Source organism: Chiloscyllium plagiosum, chromosome 8 (assembly GCF_004010195.1).
Source record: "Chiloscyllium plagiosum isolate BGI_BamShark_2017 chromosome 8, ASM401019v2, whole genome shotgun sequence".
Classification (NCBI taxonomy): Eukaryota; Metazoa; Chordata; class Chondrichthyes; order Orectolobiformes; family Hemiscylliidae; genus Chiloscyllium; species Chiloscyllium plagiosum.
Window position 1 is genome coordinate 63,185,055 of NC_057717.1, and position 16,323 is coordinate 63,201,377.

A 16,323-nucleotide genomic window follows, 5' to 3' on the forward strand; every position below is an offset into this window, starting at 1 on the left:
GCATTTCTAGCGGTTGCAGGGGAAGGTGCCGGGAGTGGAGATTGGGTTGGTGGGGGTGTGGACCTGACGAGGGAGTCACGGAGGGAGTGGTCTTTTCGGAACGCTGATAGGGGAGGGGAGGGAATATATCTCTGGTGGTGGGGTCCGTTTGGAGGTGGCGGAAATGACGACGGATGATTCCATGAATATGGAGGTTGGTGGGGAGGCAGGACAGGACCAGTGGGGTTCTGTCCTGGTGGCGATTGGCGTGGCGGGGCTCAAGGATGGAGGAGCAGGAAGTGGAGGAAATGTATTGGAGTGCATCGTCGATCACGTCTGGGGGGAAATTGCGGTCTTTGAAGAAGGAGGCCATCTGGGTTGTACGGTATTGGAACTGGTCCTCCTGGGAGCAGATGCGGCGGAGACGAAGGAATTGGGAATATGGGATGTCAATTTACAGGGGGGCAGGGTGGGAGGAGGTGTAGTCTAGGTAGCTGTGGGAGTCGGTCGGTTTATAGGAAGTGTACATTCCTTCATCTCTGCCGTTACAGGTTCGAGAGGTGGATCAAACTCCTCAATATGTTGTGTGATTGTCCTCTGTTGCTGAGCATCAAAACAAGATCATCTGTCATTCTTGTAAACTTTAATAAATATTGGATCAACCTGCTCATTGCTCTCTCTTAAAGTAACGTGGCGCTGCGGATCAGTTGACAAAAGTGCCTGCTTCAGTGGTTCAAACTTTAGCATTACCTCTGCATTACATTAACCATTCGTTACTTAAACATCTCTCAAACGCCACGTTGCTGTTCCATCAGGTTGTTGATCCAACCTGGTGCTGTGGAAGCAGATAGGTATTGGCTGAAAGTGATTCCTATGTTTTAAGCAATTAGCGCTCCCACTCCTGTTGCCTGCGTTTGGCAACGATCAGAGAATGTTGTGTTCCATTATGGTGACGGCGCACTGATATAATCAGTTCCTTTTCCTTCCAGTGATGCAGTAAGTTCATCAGGATTCAAAACCAGCAGGTGTGGTTAGTTCAGTGTGGTAGCGTAGCTGTACATGCTGAGGCGTTGAACTTCGGCTTCAGTATGGAAGTTGCTGTGAGTTCACATCGCATAACTGCTAGTTATGCTTACAAGGTGGTCGACTGAATCTTAGTGCGTGCGAGTACTGTTTAAATTGAACGCAACTCAATACAATCTGTTTCATGCAAAGTGAGTGATAAGACGACACAGGACAGAAACTTCAGCTGGACGGGGCCATAGTCCGTTTCTGCAGTGTAGTAGTTATTGCATTCATCTCACATGTGAAAGTTCCCTGGGTACAAGCAAGGCTGTGTCGCTGCTTATTTGTACGGGCAAGCTGTGTTGATCACGCTGGGTAGCTCAATGGTTAGAGCTGCCTCACAGTACCAAAGATCCAGGTTCAATTCCAGGCTCAAGTTACTGTCTGTGTGGAGTCTGCATATTTTCTCCTTGTCTGCGTGGGTTTTCATGGTGTGTTCCATTTCCCCCCACAGTACCAAGATCTTTCGGATCAGTGGATTGGCCATGCTAAGTTATCCGGGATGTGCAGGCGAGGTGCATTATTCATGGAAAATGCGGCCTTACAGAAATTGTGTGGAGATGGTGGTGTGGGTACGTTTGGATGGAATGGTCTCCTTCAGAGGATCAGTGTGGAGCCTATGGGCCAAATGGCCTGCTTCCACACTGTAGTGATTCTATGATTAACAAATTCGTAACAGAAATTAATTGAGAGAAGAATCCCTGAGGTAATTGGAATATCCTTTCCTTAGTGAGGAGATTAAGTTTGTACACACTACTGCTGATGTGATCTCACTAAAATCCTGGACAACAACATCAGCACTTCTCCATACTGCTGTAGGTTTCCCACCAAGGTTAGACCAACCTCACCTGTCAGGGGGAATTTACTGCATTTCTGAAGGTCATTGTCGTTGTCTACTCCCCCAGCACAATGGAAGATCTGGTGAAAATGTTACAATGATGCTTGAGAAGAACGGATAAAATGTGGCAATATAATGTCAATACTGAGATATGCCTCGGGAAACATTTTGCCTGTATCGACCATTAATCTCGCCAGAGCCCACGTCACTCAAATTCTGCAGAATCGGATAATGTGCAGCTTAGAAACAGCAAGTGGAATCAAAAATTCATGGGAATTTTATATCAAAGTCAAAGTTGTGATACAAGTATTGGCTATGTTACAAAACAGGAAATTAGAATTGCATCTTTGTCGGTATTGCAGTAATGGTGGAGACATTCAAGTTGCATCCAAATTGTAATAAACCAAGCTAATTTTAACGCTGGGAAAAATGAGTTTCACGAGAGTTTTTGAGCTGGTTTTCGTAACAATATGTTGAGCATCAAGCTAGAAACCAAGCAATTTGGAATTAGTGATGTGTGATCTGAACAGCTATTTGAAAACTAGGCAGTAAGATAACTTTTGTGAATAGAGTTCTTAAAATATGATATTTAGATGACGTCTGAATACATCATCTCCCGGAAATTCAAAATGACCAGTATTCCAATAGACCAATGCAGCAAGACACATATGGGTTGCATTGAGGATCACTGTATTTCTTTTCTGCTATCAATTTTGAAGATTATTAATGTATTCCAACTATTCAAGTTGGGAAGAAGAGGGAGAATGGAGAACTATCCACCAGTTAACATGTCATCCACAGGAGAGAATCTGTTGGAATCTATGATAATGAAAGTGGTTTGGTCGGTTGGGAAATAATAGCACACTTCAAGAGAATGGTTCTGCACGTATGAAAAGGAAGTCATATTTTTAAAAGTATTTTGATTGAAGATATCGTTTATAGATATAAACAATGGAGAACCGATGTATGTGAAATACATTGCACATTCAGGACGATATTTCAATGAAATCACACAGTAAGGCATTTGAAAATAATTGAAGCAAAAGGTATTGGGAAGACCATGTGCAGCTGTGAAAATAAAATTTAGGTTTGTTTTCATTTAAAGGTTATGAGAGTGTAGATGATGAGAGTCTGTATGTACAGACTGGAAGCCCGAGCTTTCGCTTTCTGCATGGATGTTGTCTGACCCGCTGTGAACTGCAACATTTGTTGATTGCAGTACAGATAAAAGCAGATGCAGTAATTTACTCCGAGTAAAAGGCAATATGCCCTGCATAACGTCCACAGAGTGCCGGCGAAAGTATATCTGGAGTTCTGTGCACAGTTTTGGTTACAGATCTAAGGGAGAACATACTGACAACATATACTGAATAGACATTTTACAGATTAATCCCTCAGATGACAAGATTGTCTGAAGAGGGAATTCGGACTGTGTTCCCTCGAGTTTCAACTAATGAGAAGTAAATTTAATAAAAACGAGAAAAATCTCACGGAGGGGACTGACTAAAACAGGTACATGGATAAGTGGGAACAGGCAAGATTGGAGAAAATCCCAAGATAATCTGCATGGACATCAAGCAGAATATTATCACCAGGGAACAATAAGAACACATTAGAAACCAAGAGGGTCATCTGTGTGTGAAGCTCGTGAACATTGACAGATTGTTACATGAGTAATTCACGTCTGTTTTAGACTGGGATGCTCTTGAGCAGATTGATATAAGATGTGAGCGGGGATTGATGGTTTCGCTCGTATAAAATTAGACAAATGATCCGATGTCTTTTTTCCCCCAGGCTGATGTTTGAGACAAGGGAGGAAAGTTACTGATCATTTTCTTAATGTAGAATCTGTTCGCAGGAGTGATGCCACAGGACCGATGTGTTCCACTTCAAAGGAAGTATAGTGCAGATAGACCAGCGAGTATCAGTTCACTGTTAGTGATAATTATGGAGTAAATAGGTAAGACGAAAATTGATCTCCATTTGAGAGGCGATGTTTGATCAGGGATAGTCAGCATGGCTTTATCAGAACGAAGAGCTGCTTTAAGAAATTGTGTTGAAAATTTTCAAGGAATTCATTTAATGGGTTTCTCAGCAAGCGTTTGACAAAGCCCCACATGAAAAACTGAAAAATAAGGAAAATCTCATGTCATCAGTGGTATCTTGTTAAGGTATACCCAAAACTGTCTTAATGATAGGAGACAGAGGGTGGTGGCAGAATGATGTTTGCGTAACTAGAGACCAGAGGCCGGTGATTTACCACAGGGATCAGTGCTGTGTCCCGTATTATTACCGGATTTCATAAATGATGTAGGCGTGAGATTGGAGGAGTGTCATTAATAAGTGCATGTTTGACAGCGAGGAGGAAAGTCTTGTGACACAGGAAGATATAGGTGGAATGGTCAGATGGACAGATCAATGGCAATGGAATGTAACCCTGATAAATATGAGGTGATGCACTTTGGAAGAAGGAACCAGACATCGGTTATATTTGATTCCTTACAGTATGGAAACAGGCCCTTTGGCCCAACAAGTCCACACTGACTATCTGAAGAGCAATAGACACAGTCCCATTCCCATAACCGATATTTATCCCTGACTAATGCACCTAACACTTTGCCCAATTTATCATGGCCTTTTCACTTGACCTGCACATCTTTCGAATGTGGGAGGAAACCGGAGCAGCTGGTGGAAACCCACACAGATATGGGGAGAATGTGCAAACTCCACACAGAGATTTCCCCGTGGCGGGAATCAAATCCTGGTCGCTTCCACTGTGAGAAAGTAGAGCTAACCACTGAGGCACTGTGTCGCCCCATGTACTCAATGAATGGCAGCGCACTAGGAAGTTCAGAGAACGCTTTTCCACAGGTCCTTGAATGTGATTCCACAGGGTACAAAGTTTTTAAGAAGTCATTGTGGACAATAGTTATTGTCTATATTCATCGCGGCAAAGTTTACATGAGCTATCAAGGACTTTTGTTAGGCCAAGATGGAATAATGTGTGCAGTTTTGCGAGCCACTTTACAGGAATGAAGTGATTGCACCGGAAGGGATGCAATGGAGATTCACCAGGACGTTCCCGGCGATGGAGAACGTTATTTATATTGGAGCAGAGAAAGCCTAGGGCAATGTGATTCAGAAGAATAGAGATAAAGTTAACGTAGATTTATGAAATGAGTCATCTTTGAGAAATTGATGTTCGACACCTTAGGGAGAAGCAGTGGATGCAGAAAGATTTTTGATAAAGTCCCAAGCCTACTTTGCAAAATCAAATCTCGTGGGTATGGGCTAATATGCGAACATGGTTTTAATATGAGAAAGTTGACAGGAACCAGTGTAAACGTTAATGACACTCTTTTTGGGATGTATGTATCGTGCGGGATCACAGGGATTGGGTGTTGCACCTCAGGTATTCCCAATAAATTTCAAACCTTGGTTACTGGAGTCCAAAATAATCTGACCAAGCCTGCTGATGGCAATACACGATGTCGGCTTGTGAGTGCGTGAGGAGGACATAACAGAAACTCCAAGGTGCCTGTGACAAGTGGTGTGAATGGACAAATACTTGGCAGGTGGAGAGCAATGTGGGCAGATGTGACGTTGTGCACTTTGGTGGGAAGAATAGAATACTAGTCTGTTTTTTAAAAAAGGGATTGCACAAAAAATGTGGTTGTATAAAGGGACTGTGCTCCTTTCTTCTTCCTTACTTTGCAGACCTCCGAGGTTCATACAGCGCAGCGAGTTCTGAAGCAAGAAGTCAATGTCACGAATGGCAGTGGCACACTGACCAGTGTACAGAGACACACCAGGTGGGTAGCTGTAACTGAATAGGTTCTGGGTCTCCTTGCACATCAGCCACTGAAAGCAATATTGGCGGAGCAGACAGCAATTAGGAAGACAAATGTTGTGTTGCAATTCATTTCAACGGGTATTGAGCATAAGAGTAAGGATACATTAATGCAGTTGTACAGGGCCATAGTGAGACATCATTTCGAACATTGTGCGGTATTGTGTGCAGTTTTGATCTCCTTAAGTAATGCCGGATAAACGTGACATTGAGGGAGTGCAGTAAAGGATGACCAGACTGATCTCTGGGATGACCGGCTTGTTGTGGGAGCAGACTTTGGTTCGACTTGATCTGTGCTTCATTGGGTTTCGGAAAATGAGGAGAAATCTCAATGAAGTATATAAATCTCTGACAGGGCCAGACAGATTGGAAGCAGCGGTGATAATTCCACTGGCTGGGACGTATAAAACAGCATGCCACAACATTCGGTACAGAAGGCCACACTGCATTGAGATGGGAATACATGTGTGCACTCAGAGACTGGAGAAACTGGGAAACTCCCTCTCACATCAAGCTGTGGAAGCAAAGGCACTGAATATAAATAAGGATTTTGAGACACGAAAGGGATAGAGATAGCACAGGACTATGCTGTGAAGATAGAGAATCAGGCATCATTTTATTGAATAGGCGAACAAAACGATGGGTCGAAAGGATTGCTGATGTTAATATTTAATATGTTGTCCAACGATTAATCATATTAAGGGATGCGTGCATTGTTGGGGCGAGGTGCATTGGAGCAATGTTCACTCGTGAAATAGAATGGGGAGGCTCAATTTGTAGATTGACCTATCCCTTTCGCGATGTTTCTGTGAAATCTGTGGGCAAGCTCTGTAAACGTTGTCACAAGCTCTCAGATGTTAGGAACTATGTTTCTGAAGGTCGACATAATTGTGCTTCCCATTCCCTTTTCCGATACCGAGCCTGGTGCCGGGTGTTCTGTCCGGTTTAATTCTTTAAAACCTCGGAGCAGAAGAGCTTATCACATGTCTGTGTCTGGACTCACTTTTAAGTCAGACCAGGAAATCATGGGAGATTTGCTCCTGAAAGTATAATGGGGAAGCAAATTGACGTTGGATCGACATTGGATTCAGATCTCTATTACTGACACCAGATTTTAGATATAGATATTTTACTAATTGTTTTTAACTTCCGCCAACTTCCATAACATTAGCCCTGTGTAGATGAGCAATCCAGTGACACTTGCACGACAGCTCCACCTCCACATGGGGACTCAACGGAAATCACACTGAGCAGGTTATTTCTGTGCTGCTTGGCAGCTCTGTCAAAAATAATTTCCAAATATTTAACGATCGTGTTGAGACTGAGGGGATAGTAGTATATATTGGATTGTAATTATTCCCCTCTTACCGGACTGGAAATAGTTGAATAATGTTCCACATCGCCAGGGAGCTGTCAGAGTTGGAGCTGGAATGAAGCAGCTTTCCCAGATACACGGCTTGTTGTGCAGCAGAAGTCTTCATTCCTATTGCAGGAGTCGTGTCGGGCCCATTGACTTTGCCATATCTATTTTGTCCAGCAGTTTCTTCATGACATGTGCAGTGAGTTAAATTTGTTGAAGACTGCCATGGGTGATCCTATGGGCTTCATGTCAAGGGTGAGGTGGATCTCTGACTCAACCCTTCTGGCTGAGGATGGTGCAAAGACTATGTCCTTGCCTTTTGCTTTAGCATGGGGTTAATTGCAGAGTAATCTCCTGCAGTGAGTCGTTAAACCATCCATCATCATTTATGACTAGATTTTGCAGAACTGTTGGTCTGTTGATCTTGGGATCGGTGCGCTATGTCTATCAGATGTTCGTCCTGTTGTTTGGAACGTATGCAAAAAGTGAAGTAGCTACAATGGGTTATCATCAGGTTTTTTTACACATGGTTCTGACTCTGGCATGTTCACCCGCCCTCGTTACTGAACCATCGAGCAGCTTGATATTAATGATAGATTATCCTGGATAAAAAAGGTTTCAGATTGTGGTTGAATATAATTCTGCTTCTGCTGTTGTTGTGATTTCCAGCACCACATCAATGTCACGAATTCCCTGCTTAGGGAATTTCAGAAAGCTAGACTTTGAAAGCATGTAAAGAGGCTGTTTTTACCTCGAAATGAATTGCTTGCAGTGAAGAATTAGTGATGAACAATTGAGTCATAGACTCTCAGAGTCATGTAATATTCAGACAGAGCATTCGACCCAACTCGTCCATGCTCACCAGTTTTCCTGATCTGAACTATTTCTATTTTTCTTCCTTAGTCAAAAACACCTCCAAATATTTCCCTATTCAGGTACCCATCAAATTGTCTTTTAAATGTTGTAATTGTACTCAACAATAACACTTACTCTGACAACACGCTACATTAATGCACCACCCACTGTGAGAAACAGCTGCCTATAAGATTTCTTTTCAATCTCTCCCCTCTCAACTTCAACCTCACCTCTCTGGTTTTGGATCCCCCCACCCACCATCCTAGGGAAAAGACTTTGCTATTCATCCTATCTCTGCCCCTCATGATTTTATAAACCTATATTAAGTCACCCCTCAGCCTCCAATGCAAAACTAACAAAATCCCAGGCCATTCTTATGTCTCAAAATCTGCAGTATCCACCCCATAATTTTAAATATTTTATCCCCTTTCCAGTTTATAGCATTCCTCCTGTCTCAGACCTTTAAGAATTGTACTCAGTGATCCAAATGTGGCCTTAGAATTCCCTTGTACAGCCACAGCATGATGCCCCAATTCCTCTACTCATTGCTAATGGCTTCTTCACAACCCTGTCTACCTGCGTCTCCACTTCAAGGAACTAAGTAGCTGGTCCCTGTATCTCTCTGTTCAATAACACTCCCCAGGTCCCTGCCGTTAAGTGACTAAATCCTGCCCTGGTTTGTCTCACAAAATGTAATGTCTCATATTTATCTGTATGAAGCTCCATCTACCATACCTCAGACTACTGACCCAGTAGATCAAGATCTCATTGTTCTCTTAGATAACCTTCTTCACTGTCCATTATCACACAATTTTTTTGTATCGTCTGCAAACTATGCATGGTTCCTATATTATCATCCAAATCTATTACGAAAACAATGAACAACAGCAACCCGGTTACTGTTGCACACCGCTGGTCACAGGCGTCCAATTCGAACAACTAATCTCTCCCAGCGCCCTCGGTGTTTTACTGTCAAGCCATTTTTGAATCTGATTGGCTAGCCTTCCCTGTGATTTAACCTTCTTAATCTACCTACCATACGGATTTTTGTTGGGCCTCACTAAGGTGTACGCAGATAACTGATGCTGTTTATCTTCCCCTGTCTTCTGGGTAACCTCTACAAAAAATGGAATCTACTTTGTGAGACACGCTTTCCCACACATAAAAACATGCTTACTATCATGGCAGTCCTTGCCTTACGAAATGCATGTAAATTCTGCCTCTGAGAATCTTCTACAAACGCTTACCCACACCTGACATCAGACTCACCAGTCTGTAGTTCCATGGCTTTTCCTTGCAGACTTTTGTATATATGATGTAACAACATTAATTGTTTTCCAGTCTTCCAGCACCTCACCCGTGGCTGTCAGTGTTCAAAATTAATTAGAAAGAACTGCAGATTCTGCAAATCAGACACAAAGTCAGAAGGTACTGCGAAAGCTCAACAGGTCTGGCAGAACCTGTGCAGAAAAAATCAGAGCTAAAGTTTCTGTGATTCTTCCTCAAAACTCTGACGAATGACATGAATATCTCAGCTAGTGACCCTGCAGTTTCTTCCCCAGCTTTCTGCAAAGGCCTGGAATACAGGTGAACGGATCCCGTGTATTTATCTATGATTATGCATTTAAAGACCTCCAGCATTTCTTCTTCTGGAATGTGGTCACGTTTCAAAAATCACTTATTTTTATTTCCCCGAGTTCCCTCGCTTCCATGTCTTTCTTCACAGTAAATACTGGCGTGATATGTTCATATGGAATCTCACCCATGGAACAGTAACAGGCTATAAGGCAGTGGAGGAGGGCGATTCCTTGTGAAGAGTCTGAGCCCGGCATTGCCAGGAACTTATGGGCTGTGCTGTTCAACTCTTAACTGTGTTTCTGTGGTTGTTTCCTCTTTTATAGGAAGGGCTGCAATGTTTTACATTTTAACTCTCTTCGTTATCTTCTGCTTTGTAACAAGATTCTGTACATGAGAGGCGGGTGTGTGGAATTTTGGACTTACGATTATGTCACCTGTGCAGACATGCAAACTTTTTACTGTCCTCGTGTGAGTACGTGTGACAATGACACTAACAAACCAAATTCAACTCCTGTGTAACTACATAAAGGGGACCCTATTCTATCGCTAGTTTCTCGTCAACCTTGAATTTACTTGCATAATCGCTCTCAATTTCTCTTAAATTTATCAGCTACAGCTATCCCATGCTTACATTTTGCCCTTCTGATTTCCCTGGTAAATGTTCTACTACACCCCGTAAGCTAAAGGGATTCATGATCCCAGTTGCCTATTCCTGATATACATCTTATTGCTTTCCCATGACTGGACCATCAATGTACCCTGTCACCTCTTATTCCCAACTTTTAACGCTGTCAGGAACATGCTGTCTCTGAGCTCTCACTATCTCGCTTTTGAAAGACTCGACTTGCCAGATGTTCTTTTATCTAAGAGCAGCTTCCCTCGAATCATGGTTTGAATGTTCTTGCCCAATACCATCAGAATTAGCCATGTCCCAATTTACAACATTAACGATGTGAAACAGGCATATCCTTTTCCAGAACTATTTTCAAACTAATAGAATTCTGGTCACTGGTCCAAAAGTGCTCGCACTCTAACAGCACAGTCACTTGCCCTTCCCTAATTTCCAAGAGGAAATAAAGGTGATGCCAGAATGAGGGGCGGAATAGGAATAGTTCCATATAATTTCGTGTTAATGGTTGTGTGTTTGTGTGTGTGTGTGTGTGTGTGTGTGTGTGTATGTGTGTGTTTCTGTGCATCTGTTTGTGGACGTGCGCATGTGTATGTTTGTGAATCCATTGAAATGGGAATCAAAATGTCCCTTCTCTCTCTCTGTCAATCCTCTTGTCTTTCAAGTGATGTATTACCATCCTGTGCTGGCCGCCGCAGACCATTTCAGAAGCAGCAGCTTTGTTGGGAAAAGGCACCAAAGACAGTGAACGTCTCAGCTGTGAATTAAATTCGCTACATTGTCACGTGCACACTAACGAAAGCAGTGAAATTTTATGACACCATCTCAGATGCAAGAAATCTCAGTACACATTCTTCAGTATTTGGTGCAGAAGAATATTAAGGTAAAAAGAACGGATTCGAATTAATGACCCTTACACCCGAGTGTGTGCCAGCAACGAGATTCTTGACTGCACCGGGGCTCGTGTCCAGAACACATCAGGCCCAGTTTCCAAACCGCATCAGGACCAGTGACCAGGACGCACCAGTCCAGTCTCCAAAATACACAAAGCCCAGTCTCCAGGCCGCACTGTGCATTAAATCGCGAGGCCTTGACTCCCTCAGCAAGCCTCTGTTCTGGGACTCACCTTCACCATTACCATTGGAGTCACTTTAAAAAATTAAAAGTTTGTGAAGGAAAAATACACCAAAAAGCAGAATAAAAATGAGAGACACAAAATGGGTGGAAGCAGATGAGTTCCTACCCTGCCGCCATCCTTCATACACCACGCTGTTTACTTTCATGTTTCACGCAGCATATTTCATGCTGTTTCCATCTTCCACACATAACTTGGAGACTCAGAGCAGTTTTGTCCGATTCCTTGCAATGCTGTTCCACAAATATGAACAGATGGAGATGAACATGACCATTACTATCCTGTATGCTGCCATTGGCTTTATTTCAGGCCTTCATAATCCATTCTCACTGTAATTTGGAAAAGTATATCAAAACACATTGAAAGTTAGATAAATTGATATTACCTTCATCACAACCTCTTCCAGTGCTTCACTCAGAGTGGCCTGGATGCAATCGTACTGCTGTGGTCAGCATAGCACCCCTTGCTGGAGAGTTGTTTTTAGATTAATTCACGGCATAGCTCCCGCTGTTGGACAGACATCCCTTCCGGATTTATAGATCAATGCTCTGCTGTCGTCTACACAGTTTTCCACACTTGGCAATTTTCTGGGTTGAACCGAGCACAGCTTGATCTATGCAGTGCTGTGTACTGACCAGATAGACAGGCCCTCTTGGTTAAAGGCTCTCTTTGGTGGATTGAGAACTTGATATAACTAACCATTTGAGTTGATCTGACACTGCGTTTTATTTATGTTCTCCTTCTTGTGTTTGGAACCTCCATCTCTCTCTGTATTAATGTTGCAGTGAGCCCATGTACAGTACATCATGTTTGTGAATTCACACTGTTTATGGCAGCAGCCACCGTCTCTTTATTCAGAAACAGTCAGCAATTCCCATCGTCTTTGTGAATTCACGTCAAAAGAAAGTATGGCCTTGAGGATAAAGGCCGTACCTTTGGTACATATTTCAAAACATGTTCCCCCTCACTACTTCACACCGCCAAGTAACCACATGAAAATATTCAGTGTGTAATGAGAACAATGCGACCACTGGAAACATTAGGGAACAGACTATCAGGGAGATGCAGTAACACTTCCCATGTCTGAACTGGTCAGAGTGAACCCTCCAGTAATCACTGTGTCGCTGAGTCGAGTCCTGTAATCTCTTTCCGTTTCAGTAGCATACTGCATTTCATTCTTACTGAAAAGTTCAAAGATCCACGTTTAAACACGTTATTTTCCAGCTGCCAAATTATTGTCCTATGTTTATCCAATCAGAGTGCCTCGAACACTTTTTGATAACTTCAGTTACTAACTATCTTAGTTCGAATACATCTTTTGCATTTATCTAAATCTTCGATATCGTTTGCAAATAGGTGAGGCCCAGCACTGGTCACTGTGTCATTTCAGTCATTGATTTGTGTTAAAATGATAAAAATCGATTTATCCCCAATTTATCCCTGTTTCAGGCTCAATGACCTGTTCTCCCCCATTCACATGTAGTTACTTTGGAATGCTGAATATTCCCTTTCATTTCCTGTGTAACAGCCATGAAAGTTAAAAGATCTGATCCAATTGCTGAGTAAAAGGCTCGAATGGCTGAATAGCCTCATTCCGTTCCCATGTAAAACTCTTGATGGGCTGAATAACCTGCTTCAGTATATGCGCAGTTATGGATGTTGCTAAATATTTTGGAACAATCAGTGAACAGCCTACTTTTGACCTTTTGATGGAGGGGAAGTGAATCGATGTTGCAGCTGCTGATGAACTAAATTAACTGATGGATACCCAATTTCCATTTGCTTAGACCTTCAGAAGAATGTCCTACTTCACAGGAGGTAGTGCCACATAACACAGTGGGCAGTACCTTCAGAATGAGACTGAGACATTCTCTCCATCCGGACTGTCTGCTAGGTTTTCCTACAGAAGTTGTCAGAGATAGATCCATCTGTGCCAAGGTGTATGTTGAGAATGCTTCCTTCTTGTCGTTTCCCCCATCACTTCCCACAGACTGGCTGCTGTGTATTTGAGGCTTCTGCCTGCTCAGTCAGTGGTGGATCTGTGGAGACACGCTTTGTAATGGACATTGAAGTCCCACACCCTGAGTACGTTCTGTTTCCTTGTCACCCTCTGTGCTTCCTCTGAGGAATTGAGTTATCACCAAAAGGTGGTATGGAAACCAGTAGATGCCGACCATCAGGAGATTTCCTGTTACCATGAGATTTCCTGAGTTCTGGAATCAATGTTGGAGAATTTCAGGGTAACTCCTTTCCTGACCTTATCCCTGAGGATTTTCCCACCACTGGTGGGTCTGCCCTGCCCGCGGGACAGGATATAGCCAGGGATGGTGATGCAGCTTCATTCAATATTACCCATCAGGCATGATTCTGCGAGTATGGCAGTATCAGACTGTTTCCTGACCAGTGGTCAGAAAACGCAGCCAGTCAGGCAGAATTACACGAGCTGGATAATCGATATTTCTGGCATAAATCCTTTACCATTAATGAGGCTTGTGTGTCGTTTTTTTTGGGGGGGAGTGGTCAATAAATAAATGGGAGGAGAGCTGTGGGTGGGGGCAAGGTAGCTGCGAATTCGATATGAAGATGGATCTGAGGGAGTAGTTGATAGTTTAGAAAATATAGTAGACTGGATAGATGGGAAAGGCGTTGGACTCGTCAAGCGGACGGTGCCGAGTTGGAGACTTGAGACTCGGATAATGCTGGGAGAGGGGAAATGAGGAAACTCGTGAAATCCACATTAATACCGTGGGATTGCAGGATCCAATGATTGAAGTTGAGAGGTTGTTCCTCCAGTCATTGCGTGGTTCGGGTTTGGTGATGGAGGAAGACCACGACCTGTATATCCTTGGTGGATTGGGAGAGGGTGTTGATATTTTCACCCACGGGGCTCGGTGGGTGCGGTTGTACCAAAGACGTGCTCTGAAATGATCCACAAGTTGGTGCCCTGGATCCCCAACGTAGAGGTAATGACATTGTGTGAAATGGATACAGTAGATGACATGTGTGGAAGTGCATGTAAATTTGTGACGTATGCGGAAGGGCTCTTTGGGGCACTGACGGAGGTGATGGGTCTTTTTGTCTGTTTTGGAAGTGATGGAGGATGATGCGACGGATACAGAGTGAGGTGGGTTTGCAGGTAAGGACCGGGAACATTCTGTCCTTATTGCAATTGGGGGGCGGGGTTCGAGGGCGGAGGTGCGCATGGTGGATGAGAGGCACTGGAGGGCATCATCGACCATATGGGAGGTGAAATTGCGGTATTGGAAGAAGGAGGACATCTGGGATGTTTTAAGATGGAATTGGTCATCCTGGGAGCAGGTGGTCCGTTGTGGAGGAATTGGGAATAATGGACGTCGTATTTTCCAGCAAATAGTGTGTAAGGATGTGTCGTCGAGGTAGCTGTAGGAGTCGGTGAGGTTGTCGTAGATGTCCGTTTTGAGACGATCACCAGAGATGGAGATGCAGATTTACAGGAAGGGCAGCGAGGTGTCTGGGATGGTACAGATTAACTTGAGTTTGGGACGGAACGTGTTGGTGCAGTTGATGAACTGTACAACCTTCTCGTGGGAGCACGAATTGGCGCCGATAAATTCATCAAAGTAGCGGCAAGAAAAGTGGGGAATGTTGCCAGTGTAACTGTGAAGTTTCCCCGCAGCATTCGGCACCAAACATTCTGTCTGGAACTGGAAATCCCTAGAAAATACTCTAACCATCATTTTCTGTTACATTCTACACCCGACATTAGTTGGGAACGGCCGGACGTCAGTGAATTTAAAGAAATAATCAGATCTCAAGTGAAGAGGCTCAATTGCATGGTGATGGAGACACTGTCACGGAGTCCCCACAGGCAGTTAAAATGGTGAATTCATTTTCCCTCCGTTTACACGTGTTCAGTTAGCATGATCGATCACAATCGAGTCTAAAAGTCAGAAATTTCCAAACTCCATTTGTCTTCAAGGATCTGGGAGAGAATCCTTCACGAAAGCAAGGTTTCACCCTCCGTGTGAGAATATGGAAAAAAGTGATCTGTGTCTGCTCTCCAACGATCGAGTATGTGGGAGTTTCCTCGAAATCATCTGTTCCTTTGGATGTGTCTCAGTATGTTTGGGGAGGGAATGTTTCTTGTGGTTTATGTCACATTTCTGTCAGAAATTCAGATTTTCACATTTGTCATTTCAGCTCCAACTGTTTTAATAAACCCCAGAGTACAGTGACACATTTGAAAATCTCTATCTGTCCTCAATCAAACAAGTCACTTTTCCTCCATGTTGATGTACAATGTGTTTTTTTACCTTCCTCACAGCTAACGTAGTGACGACCTACGTCCTGCTTTATAAAGATTGTGGATTGTCCCCATGTGTCAGACGTTATCTGGCGGCATGGCAGTGGCGGATCTACTGGTCATTATCCTCGACCTGATATTGAGACACATTTCCATTGTTTATCGGGAACAGTTTTATTTCATGTGGGACATCTCCGTGTGTAATATCCACGTCAGCCTGCTTTATGCAGCCATTGACTGTTCTGTCTGGTTCACCGTCACTTTCACCTTTGATCGATTTGTGGCCATTTGTTGCCAGAAGCTTAAAAGGAAATATTGCAGTGAGAAAACGGCGGCGGTGGTTCTGGCAACAGTGACTGTGCTGAGCTGTTTAAAAAATATTTTCTGGAATTTTATGTTCACAGGTAAATATCGGCTGGCGAACAAGCCCTGGTTTTGTAATGCAACAGACGGTGTTCATTTCTCTCCTTTCTGGGTGGCAATCGAGTTCCTCCACCACATTCTAACCCCAGATCTCCCATTTATCCTGATCCTGCTGCTCAATGTTTTCACCGTCAGGCACATTTTAGTGAGCAGCAGAGCCCGCAGGAGACTCAGGGCTCACACTAGTGGGGACGCTCGGTTTGACACAGAAATGAGCAGTCGCAAAAGATCTATCATTTTACTGTTTGTGATCTCGGGCAATTTCATCCTGTTATGGTCAATATTAATGATATTTTCCATATCGTACGGGATGGATGTGATTGGGCGTCG